Below are 9,561 nucleotides of genomic sequence, written 5' to 3' on the forward strand. Positions count from 1 at the left end.
AACTTAATCACATTAGGTTAGAAACTGTGGCTGAGAATCTAACCCAGGAGGTTCGATGCTCCAGCGAAGATCTGGTCTCAGCTGAAGGCTTAAGTAGTAGCAGTCCTCATTAGCTGGATCTGGATCACCTGTGAAAAGAAGGGCAGGAGGAGCCGCCCCAAGGCGGGGCTAAAACTCCAGATCCCTACAAATTCTACTTGTCTCCAGCTCATTATCAAATATTACAACTAAACCAAAAAACATTTTAGATATTGTTTTGTTTAGTATTTGTTTAAGCAGTAACTTACTGTGAGTACAAATAAATAATGTGTTGGTTGACTAAAGAAATAGCTGATAGTCTGTACTGTGCAATTAATAACTCTGGATAGATCAGGACTCAACAAACAGTCAGAAAAAATCATGTAAACTTTAAGTGAATCTAAAATATTTTAGGAAGATGCTGGGCTTGTGTTCTTTCATAGTGTGCATTATTTTGCCAGTGTTGTGTTTCGTCTTTATGAATAAGTTAAGACTTCAAAGTTTAATGAAATGAAAGAAATAAAAGAATGATTTTGAAGGCAAAAACATAAGGAGAAGATCCAAGCTGCCAAATTGCTCAGACGGGTATATTTACCACTGCGTTGCATCACCTCTTCTTTTAACAACACTTATCATGAAAAGAGAAGACCAGCGGTTTTGAAAATAAAATGTTTTTCATTTGTACATGACATGGGATTTCTGCTGCTCATTAGTCTGAGCCCTCTTCTTAATGGTATTAGTTTAATAATGTACTAAATGTTTTCAGCTTGCAGGTTTAGCACTGTGCCATTAGAAAATCCTTCCCTGAAAAACAAAAATTGTGGATGGCAGCACAAGCTTAATATATTGTGTTACTTAACCCTATGGTAACTACTATGTGCACTATGGCACATCCATGCTACCCCAAATGGGACCATTTCAAGCTGGATGTTCTGTTTTCTCTGCTGTATTTATGAGCTCCAGAAAACGTTGCACACTTTGAATTCACCCTAAAGTAGTTTGATTAATGAGCATATGCTTTTATAAAATATTGTTATTTCAATTCCTTTTTTGTTTGTACAATTCCCAAATAGGGATATGGTTGAAATGTTTATGAAATTATTCCTCTGGCAAGGCAGGAATGTTTCTGAATATAAACTATTGGTCAGGACTCTAAATACCATATGATTAAAATTGGTGTCTGTATTGTATTTATTCATTCAGGCTTGGAATGTGGATTCTTGCCTGTGACTACAATGTCCTTGATTCTTTCAGATTTTTAAAAGTAATTTTGTATATAAGTAGTTTCTTTTATTTTACTTAAATCTAGTTATAATTGTTTAATCAGGTTTAGGGTAGACAAAGGCAGTACTTAGTCTACTGCACACAAAATCTGCTGGGATACATGAGTTCATTTCATTTTGTCTTATTATTTCAGCCTCTCTAGCTGAGATATTCAGTTTTCCTTTGTGGATCAAATAGATGGCCTTTGTCTTTTTTTGTTTGCTTGTTTTGTTTTCTCCTGTTCTAACAAATAAGCCCATCATTTATCAATTTGCACACATTGGGTCTAGGTCATTTCAATGCATGATATGTGCAAAGTATTCATCTAAAAATCAAAGTAATTCTTTGTTTTGAGTGCCTGTTTGTTTACATCTGGTGCCACCCACTTTAAATCCTTCCCTCTGATCAATCTGACCTTTTGAAAGCACATGGCATGGCTCTGAGCAAAAGCAAAAGACTCTTTGATGCAATATGCTTTGTAATTATGTTCATACAATTATGTGTTTGTTACTAGTTTATGTGGATAATTTCCCCTTTCAGTTTCCATTTGTGCTTCTTTATGAAGAAGCCATTCATGTTTCATAGGAAGTATTTGATGAAACTGATTTTTTTTAGTCAAGCTAGCAGCTAGAGAACAGTTTTGCATGTAGGACTGGTTTAAATTAAAACACATCATCCATTAGATAGAGTTCCTTTAAAATATTTAAGAATATTTGTTTCATTTCACTTTGTTTTCTTCTCTTGAGACATGCTCTGACACATGCCTCAAGATCCAACATGATGCTTTGCATGACAAATATAGAAGTGTAAGTGATATCCCGAGGAACAAAACACAAGAGACATACATACAGTAGACGGCATGACACCTGCCACAGTGGTTAATCTTATAATCATTTCTGATCCACACATTCCGTCTCAAGGTAGTCAAGTAAACCATCACACCATTTCCTTTAACTGTTTTAGCAAAACCACTTTATTTAAATCTATAAACTGAATGAAATATACAAATTGTACAACTTATCTAATACAAATGAACTAATAAAAACTAGAAGAAAGTTGAGGAAACAAACTCTTTTTCAAGCCTGACTGATGTTGAGTTGATGTTATGATTGTAAATAGGGGTGTAGACTTACTTCATCTAATCAGTAAAACAGGGAAGGACCAATGTATTTTTTTTCCCCTCAGAATGAATCTGCATAATTTATGGCATGCACTGAAGAACTCTGAACACTAATCCAAATACTCATTACATTTGTTATTTATGTTCCTACATCGCTTGGTGGACATGTCACAATGTTCAGTCTGAGTTTTGTTTAAACAAAAAAAAACAAATGTCTGAATTGTTGCAAAATTCACACAATATATAGATATTTCAATGAAGCAAACAAAAAGTGTTTCGTGAAAGGGCCCTTAGCAAATCTTTTCACTTATAGAGCGAGTATAAACATCACAGAGTACTACAGCCAATGTTACTAATGTTTCTGATTAGTTCCCTAGTTTTGAGAAACTATTGTTGGGTAAACAGTTTGAGTCCCACACACCACAACATTTGTATTCTGGTGTCAGTTTTGGTAAAAAAAAATGATTAAATATTTAATACATGCAAAAACTTCATCTACATCAGAGACCAAGTCTAGCTTCTCAAAACGTTTCACATTTAGACCAATTTTGTTTTGGTTTAATGTTCATTTGCTTGACAGCAAAAACGTCTTAAAGCTTTCTCACAAAACAGTTCCACGATTTGACCACAAAGACAAGCACCTCTTTAGTGACTCTTGCCATTCACAAATATACCAATGAAGACTGCCAGATACCACAATGCTATGCACTTACTCACATGAAGCTGGAGTTGTGGAATGACAGGAGGCAGGGAGTGTACCTCAGCTGTTGACATAGAACAGTACACATAAAACAAATCTCAATCATCTACCATTCAAACTCATGTGGTTGGTTTGCACACAGACCATCTGACATCATCAGAAAGAATGTGCAAGTCCTATTTCTAGATTGTGTTAGTTTACTTAAGAATGCATTCTCAACCTTCTGGAAAACAAAGAGAAACCTGATGCCCAAAAGGCATATTTAGTACCAGTAAATATGTGAAATGAAAATGTACAGTCAAAAAAAATCAGATCAACTGTAAAAAATTTAACTCTATCACATTGGAGTGTGGCATTAAATCCACACTTCTCTGGTTTGCTTCTGCAGCATTTTAAGGACCTACAGGTGTGACAGGATTTGATCCAGCTGAGCTGCATTTGCATATTTAATGCAATCAGGAGCTTAATAGACCTGATTTTGACTAAGGATCACTCTTCAGACACTGATGCCAATCAATTTTCATTTTGTATTTAGCATCATGGCTTCACATCTTTTTTTTGGTTCTGAATAAACAAAGAGTTGTGTGAATGGGAACATGAGAGCCTATATAGAAAAGTGTGTATATAGCACGTGTGTGTCTGTCAGACAGACTATCAAGTCGCTTGAATATTTTCTCTGCTGTATTTGGTCCCTGTGTGACTGCATTTATGTAAATACTGTCGTTTTTACAAACTCAGACTATAATGCATGAAGATTTTGCACAGCACCATTTGAAAGCACTTTGAAAGCGGGCCTCCCTAAGGGCATGGGAATCTTTCCGTTTGTAAATGTATGTTTGTTTGTGCCTGTGTGTGTGTGTACGTGTATCGTGTTTGTAGCGCACTGAGCCCAGGGACATCAGCAATGCCACCACTGTCCCAGTTTCTCACATCCATTCTAAAAACATGTTGATTCAGACAAACCTTTTCCTCCTTTGCTAGTCTCATTCCTCCTGTCCTCTTGGGATGGACTGGAGAAGATGTACAACCACAGCAGACGTTCATCACCCACAGCTATGGTGTTTGATTTTTCTACTTCCACTCTTTTTCTTTTTTTTTCTCCCCTCTTCATGTTGCTGTTCTACACCAGCTCTCCCCTAACTGACTTCCACAAGACACCATGAGGAGACTTGTCAATAAGAAACAGCTGGAGCATGCCTATTTTTTTTGCTATTCTAACTAGTCAACAGCATCTCAGATGTAGCCCCCAGAGATGGTTCATAGGTGTGAAAACACATGGTGCTAGCTATCTAAAAGTGTCCTATCAATTAGTGTAGTAGTTGCTGCTGTGATAAAATTATTTGCTAAGTTAAAATTTTAGAAGTAAGAAAGTTTAATACTATTTATTATTTGGTTGGAAATAAATAAATAAAATGCATCCAATTTATAAGCTAAAATTTTACATTTGGTTGAAAAGTAAAGTTTTAGATGATGTCTATTTGAACAAACTGGAGAATCTAAATTGCCCTTAAGTGTGAGTACATACATACATACATACATACATACTTGGTTGGCTGTTGCATGCGTCTCTTTTTAAGGTCTGCGATACTTGCAACTTTTCCAGGGTGTACCCTGCCTCTTGTCAGATCACCACAGGAGGTATAGACAAATACACCCTGCAGTAAACTTGAATATATTTGCCTAAATTTAAGCCCTATTTAGAAAGCAGTTTAGTCCTTAAAATTATTTATGTATCACACAAACAGATAAAAAAATCTGTTCAACTCAAGCCAGTAAAATTGTGCTAAATCAACAGCCGTGACTCAGAAACCAACTTCAAAGTGTGCTGAAATGGCTGAGAGCACCAACTGGAACTATACTGCTAATTTTGAAAACTGACTGATAGTCTAAATGTCCTGAGATCTTTTTTTTTTTCACTAACTTTTTATTTGCTAAAATTATGATACATCAACATTTCAAATAAAGTATAATCACCTTAATGAAAAAAAGACAATACTGATGTTATTTTTCCACATTTCAAATTTACTCTGCAAATAGAAGACAAGATGTATTTTTTAATGTGTGAAGAAAACATTAAAACACAGATTATGTTGACAACATTATGCCTGTGACATCTGACAAGCCTCATCAAGAGATTCAGTAAACATTAGTTTTATTTGTTGATTTATATGAAGTACATAATAATGATAAAGTGCTTGGACTACAAAACCAAAAACAATCAGGTCTTCTTATCAGTGGGTTCATAAAACCAGTTTGATACAAAAAGTGAAATTATCTTAGACTGAGGAATAAAAACATTTTTGGAAAATGCAAGAACTATATATAATAAATAGTAACTGCAAAGCTCTGAAAAAAAAAAGTTATAAAATAAAAATGGAATGTGAACTTTGGTCACCTAATTACCATTTTCTCAGATTTATTGCTTTTTTTAACCTGTCTGCAAATTAATTTTCAAAACACCACACACACCTACAAATTTTATAAAATGCATGGTTATTTTTTTTACATTATGATAAAACAATAGAACCCACACAATACATTTTTACTTTTTCTTTCTTTTCATGTTTTCAAATCCACAATCATGTAATTGCCTCTGTCTGTGTATATATATATATATATATATATATATATATATATATATATATATATATATATATATATGTATATGGAAGTCCCACAGCATCTTACTGATGTCAGACAATATTTACTGCATCCCTCTTCACCAATAAAACACTCACACACTCTTGGTGGAGAATTCCGGCCACTTGGTTATGGCTTTTCATGTACGCTTTGCCTGCATTTTACATCCTGCTCTTATGATCTGGACTGTCTCAGGGGCATCTCTGCACAGCCTGCATATTGGGTCCTATCTGGTGCAGTGGACCCCAGCCTCTATTGCACCTGTGCTGTCATGATTAGTGCCTCTGTGCTGTCCTTCACTCCAGCCTTTTCTAGCCACTGGTAGAATTTGTTGATATCAGCCACACCCTCAATCTGCCAGTGGTACATGCCATGCAGGGGGTTATTTTTCCATGACAGTTCTTCTTGTTTCTCATCTTCCATATTGGGTTTCTGCTGCCTGAGATATTCATTTATCAGTTCATCATTAGAGATTTTCCTCTAATGTACTTACGTCTTTCATCTTGTATAGGGACTTTTATGCTCACTAGTCCTCCGCCTATCTCCGTTCTCTTACTCAGTCTTAGGGTGCTGGACTGGGGGTGAAACCCCTCTGTGCATTCTGAGGGAATTTTGTGTTGTGATGTCAGTGGCTTTTATCTCCTCCTTCAGCTTTATGTCACACTTTCTTAAGCAAATATCAGCAGTCAAGGGTTCTAACCCTGGTTCAGCCAACCACCTTTGTGATGTTTTTCACAAAGGAAAAACATCATTAGGACAAGTTAAGTTTTGGGATGTCAATAAAATAGAAATGTGATTAAATGGGTTAGAAACTGGTGCAGCATTTTATGATATAGTTCGTAAAAGTAAAATGACTGTTTTACAGGACAGTCACCAGAATCATCAAGAATACTTAATGTTAGTTGTTTAAAAGTTTTGGTTAAAATTATACTGTGCTCTTTGCAAATTATGTAAACACACTTTTTCCCTCTTGAGATCTGATTGCTATTTTTTAATTAAAGTATTTTGCTGTGTGTTCCAGTTGTCTGCTGTGTGTATCTTTCAGTTAAGTGAGCGACAAGAAGTAGTTGGCAGGCTTTCTCGCACAGCAGTGCCACCGGCAAGACAAAGAGCAGAAAGTGGAGCAGAAGCCTTCAAAGAAAATGTCTGAGACATTCTGCCACTTCAAACTTGCTCTCACAGTGATCAACATCTACATACACGTAACCAAAATCACTGAACAGACATGGTCTTCAACTTAAGTGAAAGATGATTTTGTCAAATAATTCTGCGCTTAAATCTGGATTTTATGAGAACAGAGCAGCAGCATTGTGATACAAAAACACAACACATAGCTTTAATAGGTTGCTTTCAAGTCCAGGTTTAAGGCTTTTTTAACCAGCAAGCAATTTTATTAGGAATTAGATGTTAAAAGGTGTAATTTATGTAAAGACATATAGGAGGAAAGCAAATAAATAAAATATCTTAAAACTAAAACAAAAAAAGAATAAGATCCTGTGACATAAACGAGCTTGTTTTCTTAGAGCCTGGTAGAAAAAGCAGAGATCACTGAGCTGATCTTTCCCAACAATATAATGCATACAGAATGCCTGTCAATAGGTTTTCTTTGATTTGGTTTAGAGTTATGACATTACTTATATTATCAATTTTGGTTCTAAGGAAACAAATTGTCTTGTCATTTAGATGCCATGGTCACAGGGTCCAAAAGAACTCAATTTCACAATTGATGATACCTGGCAGAACAGTAAGTTCCTTTCAGTATTGGGAGAAACGGAGGTGCATATAACTAAGCCTATATAGGCTTGCTATGGGATACTTGTGCACTGCTGCTTCCTAAGTAGGATGTAAAATGGTTTTCTACAAAGCTGGAAAGGTTATTTTTAAAAAGAGGAACCAACTGAGTCTAAGCACACAGCAATTACTGTTTCTTAATAACAATGAAAAAAGTTGTGGTTTGTTAACCCTTGAAGCTTCTGGAAATAAACCTTTTTGAACCAAATGGATGGAAAGCTTCAAGGCTTCATATGGCCAACAATACTTGTGATGTTTAACAATCCATTAAAAAGTACTGCTTTTTCTTTTTCTTAGTGCTGACAGATGGAGATGTAGTGTTGGCATATTGCAGCCCCTCTCAGTTCAGAATGAAGTTGTAAATTCTGATGTTCTCTAAAACTATGACGAAACAACATCAGTACTTCCATTTTCATCTGTGCCCCCAGTGAGAGTAGTGTTGCAGTTCAGCCTTTTGTTACAGGTGCCTGTCGTCAGTGGAATTGGAGACAGCTGCAACCACTTGTGAAAATGAGCAGCAAAGCCATCCAGAGGGCGAACCCAGAACTGCAGGTAAGCTTTCACACCATCTGAAAAGGTAAGAAGGGGGAAAAAGAGGAAAGAAAGTAAAAGAAAGAAGAAAATAAAGGACAGAAAAATGAAGGAGCCCCAATCTCTGCAGAACCCTGACAGTCTTCAGCAGTCTGGTTTGAAGAAAAAAAACTATTTTGCTACAAAATATTAAATGAAAGGTTATCCTGAACTACATTCAAATGGCGCAGTTTGAAAGAGTTTACTTTAGTAGTTTTCCAGATATATTGATAGATATGCAATTCTGAAAGAAGGGTCCACAATGTATGTAAACAAAGCACTCAGCTAGATCCACCAAAAACCCAAGTCCAAGCGTGAGTCACATGTCTTACCTACAATATTCTGGTTGTCTGTGTAAGTAAACAAATCTAGTAAAATCAGAGCAATGCACACTCTAGGAGAAAATGTTTAAGTGAAAATATAAAAGTTAATCTGCTGCTAAATATGAAAGAAAGGAGAAAGCTTGAGTAAGACAACTGTCAAGAATATATAATGGGGATCAAGCAAGGAAGTGGAGCACCATTTAGATAGAGCTAAGTGTTCAAACACACACAGCGTGTTCAAAACGTTTTATGTGTACACTTTAATTAACAAATTTCAACTTATCTGAAAGTAAATATGTACCAATACATCAAAATTGTCAAACACCTCTATACCAAACAGCTCTTCGTCATTGTTGTCACTTTTTGTTTTTCTTTTTTGTCATTGGTTTTTGGGTAAACAAATGAACAAGGTACATGGCAGCCATTCACCAGTTTCACTTACAAATGAGAAAAAAAAATAACTTAAAAATTAAATTGCATTGAGTTACTTCAACTATAAAAATACTCACTTTCTGTACATGCCTTATCCTGTTCAGGGTTGTTGGGGGTTGTGCCTATAGAAACATTTAATGTGCAAGCAGTGGGGTACATCCTGGTCAGGTTGCCAGTCCATTTTCCACAGTCTAAATGCTGTGAAGAAATCCAGGAAGCAAGAAGAACATGACAGAAGTTTAAAGAGGTAACCTACTTTGGTTAGCCACACACACACACACAAACAAAATATAGCAACAAACAAGACAACAGTTAACATTAAACTAGGTTTTACTTGTTAAAGAGCACTTCAAATCCCTGCTTACTAATCCAAGGGCAACAAGATAAATAGATTAATTGATAATAATAATTAAAGAATAGAAGCGATCAGGCCGATTGTTTTATATTTTATGTTTATGTTGACTTGTCACTAAAGATTTTCATACATAGATTTTAAAACCTAAAAAAAATGCAAATATATAGAAAGACTTTACCCACTGCAACAGCGTCTTCACAGGTCTGACTAATAAATCAATCAAACAGCTGCAGCTGATCCAGAATGCTGCTGCTCGTGTTCTCACTAAAACCAGGAAGATAGAGCACATAACACCAGTTTTAAAGTCCCTACACTGGCTCCCTGTAGCTCAAAGAATAGACTTTAAAAT

The sequence above is a fragment of the Kryptolebias marmoratus genome, linkage group LG3, assembly GCF_001649575.2.
Source record: "Kryptolebias marmoratus isolate JLee-2015 linkage group LG3, ASM164957v2, whole genome shotgun sequence".
Classification (NCBI taxonomy): domain Eukaryota; kingdom Metazoa; phylum Chordata; class Actinopteri; order Cyprinodontiformes; family Rivulidae; genus Kryptolebias; species Kryptolebias marmoratus.